Here is a 6,856-nt window from a genome sequence, read left to right as displayed (position 1 = left end):
CTCCAAGAAATGCCAAATTCGGCGTTGCTCCAAGCCATGCACGCCTTCCCTTTTTCCAAGGCGTGGTTTAGAGCACCATTTTTTATGGAAAACGATTCCAAACAAACAGGTGTTTCTTGGAGCAGCATTTTCCTAACGTGGCACTAATGTGTCATTGTTTTCTAGAGCAATGACATCGATGCCAAATAGACGCATAATCACCCCCTAAACTTTATGACATAGTTGCAAGTAGACCCCTTGTGTTGCAATCTTTTATATAACGAGAGACAAAAATGTCCAACATACCCATGCAATTACTATTGAGGCTGGTTTCAATATAAAAGACAATTAGACAATACAAATTTTGTAAACAACAAAAAGAATAGAAAACTTAAAGTTGTAGCTTTGTCCTTTGAATGATTGATATAAAAGGCATATTTGAAAAATAAATCAATTTTGGAAAGGAAATTGGAAGGGGTTTGGGCGATTCAAGAGAAAATTTGGAAAATAAATATTTTGATCAAAAGTACATGTATTTTGGACATTTTTACCTATTTTAAAAAATTCTAACAAAAATATCTATAGGCAACTATGTCATAAAGTTCAAGAAAGATAATTAGAATTATCAAACGAGATTTCAACAATTTACCCTAAAATCTAATAACACTATTAAGGTGTTTGGCTACTGATTGGTGGGTTCCAACATCCCAGCAAAAGGTAGCTCTTGACTGACCAGATCTAAAATCAATAGCTATTCTAAAATTTGCTCAAAATGTAACTCATCACAAGCATGAAAGATGTAAGATGCTTTCAATACACGCTACCATATGCATATGGGGCGCCAATCTGATCTCCATCCTCACCAACCTCGGCACTTACCACTGTCCAGTGCAGAAACGAAGCTGACTTTTTCGTAAGTGTCCGGATTTGATCCAACTATCCAAACTCATTTATGTTTACATTAAAGGGCCCCAACGGTCACGGCGTACTGTGCCTAGCGAACCGAGAAATCATTTATTTATTCTACAGATCTTTCCAAATCGTTGACCAGTGACAAACTCTAGCTTGGCTGTTTCCCCACCCCCTGCTCTTCACCTTCACGAACAAGCAAACCCACCCAATAAAGAATGTATCTATAATCTCTATATAACAAAAACCCATTAGACCTCGGAGCATAGCCAGAAAGTTTAGCTAGGCTACTCTTCCAAGTTTCATATCCATGGCTTCTCTGTCACGACCTCACATAGTTATCTTCCCTTTCATGGCTCAAGGCCACACCCTCCCTCTGTTAGACCTCTCAAATGCTCTCTCCCATCGAGGCATCAAAGTAACCATCATCACTACCCCATTAAACGCCCTTTCAATACTCCTTCACGTCAAGGACCACCCAAACATACATGTCATGGAGATCCCGTTCCCGCCGGTGGAAGGCCTCCCTAAAGGCTGTGAGAACACTGTTGATCTTCCTTCCATGGACCTATACACTACCTTTTTAATGGCTACCGTTCAACTTCAACAGCCCTTCGAGCAAATCCTGCGAGAGATGTCCGAAGTTGGGTCGCTCCCCATTTGCGTCATCTCCGACTTCTTTCTGGGCTGGACGGCCACTGCCTGTCGTCCGTTTGGTGTCCCTCGCCTCGTCTTCCACGGCATGGGTGTCTTATCCATGCTCATCTGTAAGACTCTGTTTACAAACAAGACACACCTGAGGAGCGTGGCATCAGACTCGTCGGAGGCTCTAGTTCTAAACCTGACGGGGCAAAACCTTCCCCCCTTGAAGCTTTCTCAGGCCGATTTGCCGGACTTTACCCTAGGAACAAACAACTGTAGCTCGTTCTTTCGCTTCCTCGCTGAGATTGGGCAGCAAGAGTGGGACAGCTGGGGCATCATCGTTAATAGTTTCGTGGAGGTGGAAGGTGAATACGTGCCATCATTGGAGTCATTCTATAAAGATGGAACCAGAGCATGGTGTGTGGGGCCCCTTTTACTCTACGACGAAGTAAGAAATGTAAATAGGACCCACATTGGTGACCCAGCTGATATCTATATCAAGTGGCTGGATGAGCAAACTGAGTTCGAGTCTGTGATCTACGTTTCCTTCGGTACCCAAGCGAATGTATCCGATGCACAGCTAGATGAGGTGGCGTTTGGGCTGGAGATGTCAGGCCATTCGTTCATCTTGGTAATAAGGTCGAATACATGGAGCACACCAGATGAAGTAGCGGATAGAGTGAGAGGGAGGGGCTTGATCCTACGGGACTGGGTGGATCAGAGGCGTATCTTAGCACACAGAGCGACAGGTGGGTTCCTGAGCCACTGCGGTTGGAATTCTGTATTGGAGGGCTTGACAATGGGACAGCCAATTCTGGCCTGGCCCATGATAGCTGAGCAATCACTTAATGCCAAGTTCGTGGTGGAGGGTCTGGAGGCAGGCATATTGGTCCCAAGGGAATCCACATCAGGAGAGAAGACTGTAGCCGTCGGACGCGAGGTGTTGACGGATGGAGTGAAGGAATTGATGGGAGGAGAGAAGGGGAGGAAGGCTAGGGAGAGGGCTAAGGAGTTGGGGAGAATTGCCAGAGAAGCAGTGAAGGAAGGTGGGTCGTCCCATGAGAATTTGAGCCAACTGATTGAAAGCTTGAGCCACAGAAGCCTAGTGTAAAAATAGTCTAAGTACTTTGACCTCGAGAAACCTCCCTCCATGTTTCAAATAAATGAATGCATGCATCCCTTCCCCGATCGTACTCTAGTAATAACACAATGAATTTGATTATCCCGGACATGGCACTAATATTCAATTGTGGTTGAAAGTTGATCATATATTTTGCGTAAAAATCAGGTTGAGTTTGGCAAATCTTTTCAAGAAAGTTAAAAAATGAAGCTTTTACAAGCACACTATCTTTTTCAAACGTGTGACACTATGCACATGCTTGGAAAAAATGTTCTACAAAAATTTATTTGAAGGTGTAAGTGAGACCTACCAATAGTATGTGGGGTCTACTTTGGAAAATTGTATACGGGGTTTACATTGAAAAATATGTGTACCTACATGCATGTCCACACATGGACCCACATGCATATCCACCAATGGCATGTGAGGCTCACCCTATAAAATGTATGTGGGCTCCACATACATATTCACACATGGACCCCACATATATGTTTACCAATGGTATGTAGGGCCCACCTTAAAAAATGTACGTGAGTCTCACATACATGTCCACACATGGACCCCACATGCATGTTCAATGGTATGTTCGGCCCACCTTGTAAAATATACATGTGTCTCGCGTGTTAAATGAAAGGTTTGTTGGCCACATACAAGACATTCATATATACATAATATACATATTTTCATCACATTACCAAATGGTTTTCTAACTTTTATGGTTTTTCTTACATGTCCACACATGGACCCCACATGCATGTTCAATGGTATGTTCGGCCCACCTTGTAAAATATACATGTGTCTCGCGTGTTAAATGAAAGGTTTGTTGGCCACATACAAGACATTCATATATACATAATATACATATTTTCATCACATTACCAAATGGTTTTCTAACTTTTATGGTTTTTCTTGAGATCTATGGAAAATATTTCAACCAAACAGTCTTTGGTCTTTTAAAATCTATTTGCAAAAGCTCACCATGTCTTTTAATTATCAGATCTTGTAACAACAGATCTTTTGGAAAAAACTTGTCAAATAGGCACTCAAATAACTACAATTTCAAAAATTCATGGAATCCAATTGTTGAAATTGCACGTATGAGAAAACCAAATTTTTCCATTCGATTGATTGGATTTTTAGACCATGAAACATTACATCTTTTTTAATTAACATCTGATTTTTGAAGTCCTTAAATGCAAAATTCGAAGCGGCGTTTACACCCAAGCTTGAATTTTCCCGATAACACTACAACAAGTATAAAATGGTGCAACTCTCTCCTTGCAGTCTTACATTTCTTCTTCATAATCTACAATAGCAAAGGTCCAAACTTTCTCACGCTTTTGGGTGATTATTTTTACCCAAAACAAAGTTGGAATAGTGCCATAAGCAAGTTCTTAACTCTTGTGCCCATGACCCCTTTTCATTTAAACAAGTTAATTGTGTTACATAATGTACATATGTGTTAAATAGAGAATGATAACAGGGAAAAATCCATTTTGATACATGTTTCCTATCATCCAAACAAATAAAGAAAAAGAAAGAGGATCCCTTAAACAGACCATTATAAGAAATTTATAGATAATTCTCTAACTAGCTACTATATGTACACAATGACACTATCTTAACCGAATCGAAAAAAACCAACCGCACTAACACCGATCTAAACTACTCACGTAGGACAAGCCAACATGCCACAATGCCACAAAGTAGCAATTGAAACAAAACCAACCATGCAACATATGCTATGAAACATTGAGAATAAGAAAAGGAATTAATTGCCATATGCCCGTTTCCATGGTATGTATCTTTTAGGTCTCGTTCGCTTTTCGGTAAGTTGTTTATCTAGGTAAATGCAATTACCTGGATAAGTTTTTCCTATGAAACACTTATCCAGATAAGTGCATTTATCAATGTTCTTTTTTTTTCATGTAAATAAAATAATGACCATTTTAGACATAAAAATCCATTATTAAAAAGGGCATTTTTGTACCATTTAAGTATTGACAACGTTTCCCTAGGTGAAAAATTTATTTATGCACCTAGGAGACGAATACCACTTACACGAGTAAGCGATACCTAGGAAAATAAACTTTCCTTGATCCCCACATAAATCTGAAAAAAGTACATGGGATTCTTGGTCAATGGGAACCAAAATCCCATTGACCAACTTTCGCCCCTCTCAAATTCCGAAATAAGAGCGCCCCCTTGTATGTATATAGCCATGAAGCATTCTAAAAACATTCAAAATTACTATGTGAATGCTTTTCCATTGTATTGTGCAAACTCCTTATTTGTCCCAGTCTATTAAACCCCTATTTTGAATAACAAAATGGTGGAAAACGAACTTATTTCCAGTATTGCATGGATTTGGACACGAGAGTTAGAATCTAACATCTATTTAGGAGTTTGATTCAATGAACCCAAAACAAATTAGGGTTTACATACACATCTTATATAAATAATGCTCATTATATATTGTAATTCTTAATATTATTCTGAAAAATTATTTAACTATATATGTTGGAAAATACCCATACGGGTAGGACCTGGATTGTGGCCCATCATAATGGCAATGATCCAGATTGCATGGTCCATCCAACCACCCAGTTAGATCTCATTAAGTGGGTGATAGGACTTGAACTCTTTCCCAAATTATTTCGAGATTTCAAAACTAAAATCTTAATTTGAAATTGACTCCATTTGATTGAAAATAATGGAACTGTTAATTGAGAGAAAACTAAAGGAATTAAATCCCATTGTTTTAGGAAAGTTCTTTGATAGGTGGAACTTGCATAAAAGAAATAATATGAAAGAGGAACGTCTCCCTAGTTGACATATGTGCATTTTCTCCACCATCGAACCTCCAATTTTTTAGTGTGTTTCCTATCAACACTGTTTTAGAGAAAGTACGAGAAAATCATTGTGATCCATTGTGACTCAAGGGAATAGAACAAGTCGATCCTTGTAACCACAAAGTTCTTGTCTTGGTGATTCCACCAAGGAGAATACTTGGATGTGGTTTTTCTTTCTTCTAAGGATTCAAGACTGATACGAGAGAAAATAGGCTTCTATAGATCAAATAGTGGTTATGGTGACTAGAGGTAATCATTTTAATTTATTGTTTTATCATGCTATTCGGCCAAGGCAATCACTAGTATACTAGATCTAATCAAATTAGATCTGTTTTTATTATATCTTATTTATTATTTCATGCATGAGATTGTTTTTGCTTTAATACTAGTGAATGCTTGACCGACTTATAGTGGTATTGGAGCAGTAAGGAATTGTCATGTAATACACCACGCCTGGGCCACCGGACGTGAATGTTGTAGCTGAGAGAAGAAACATAACACTTATGGACATGGTGAGGAGGTAGTGTTGATAATTCCATTTGTGTTGTGAGTTGGAAAGAAACCTAGTTTAAACCACGTACATGTTTGGGGTTGCAAAATCAAAGTGAGGGTATGCAACCCACAATTAGGGAATTTGGATATTAGGACCATTAGTGAACATTTTGTAGGGTATAAGATCCAAAGGATTTAGTTCCATTGTCTAAATAACTTCTCGAGAATTGTAAATGCAACAAATGCAAAGTTCTTAGAGGATCTCTTGGAGAGTGGGAGTGAACATCCAAAAGCATTGACTTTAGGAGAGTCCAAAACATTAACAAACATCTTAGTGTTATTCTACCTACGAATTCTTCTATGGTACAAGAAGAACAACCATTAACAGAAAAAACTACTGAAGCTCATCTTGTAGAATCTACAGAACAAATTCCAGTTCTTATAGAGAACATAGAAACACCCGTATTACTTCAAGAGGCTAAGTTAAATGTGGGACCTTTTGGAGATCCACTAACGTTTAGAAAAGCCATGGATAGTCGTAATTCCATGCTTTGGCTTGAATCCATGAAAAGTAAAATTGACTCTATGGTCACTAATGGTGTCCGGTACTTAGTACCTCTGCCAATAGGTTCTTGGACAATTCCATGTAAATGGATATTCAAGACAAAAAATGCCCCTATTGATGAAATTAAGAGTTACAAAGTTAGACTTGTGGCCAAAGGGTACAATATAGAGAAGGGAGTTGACTATAATAAGACATTTTCTCTTGTTTCTAAGAATGATTCCTTCAAAATAATGCTCAATATGACATGGAACTACATTAAATGGATGTGAAAACAACATTTTTGAGGTGATGTGGAAG

At 38.7% G+C, this 6,856-nt stretch overlaps 1 pseudogene across 1 annotated transcript; it reads left to right on the top strand.

Moving 5' to 3' along the window:
• Positions 1-893: 893 nt before the first annotated feature.
• Positions 894-2,757, top strand: LOC148843639 (UDP-glycosyltransferase 90A1 pseudogene; annotated as a pseudogene). Its single transcript, XR_016103590.1, has one exon. The product of XR_016103590.1 is annotated as a UDP-glycosyltransferase 90A1 pseudogene (transcript).
• The last annotated feature ends 4,099 nt before the right edge of the window (positions 2,758-6,856 follow it).

This window comes from Nelumbo lutea, chromosome 8, assembly GCF_056320005.1.
Source record: "Nelumbo lutea isolate HS-2025 chromosome 8, American lotus-T2T, whole genome shotgun sequence".
In the NCBI taxonomy this organism is placed as follows: Eukaryota; Viridiplantae; Streptophyta; class Magnoliopsida; order Proteales; family Nelumbonaceae; genus Nelumbo; species Nelumbo lutea.
Note: the sequence above shows the minus strand (reverse complement) of the source record. Positions and strands in the feature narration are given on the sequence as shown.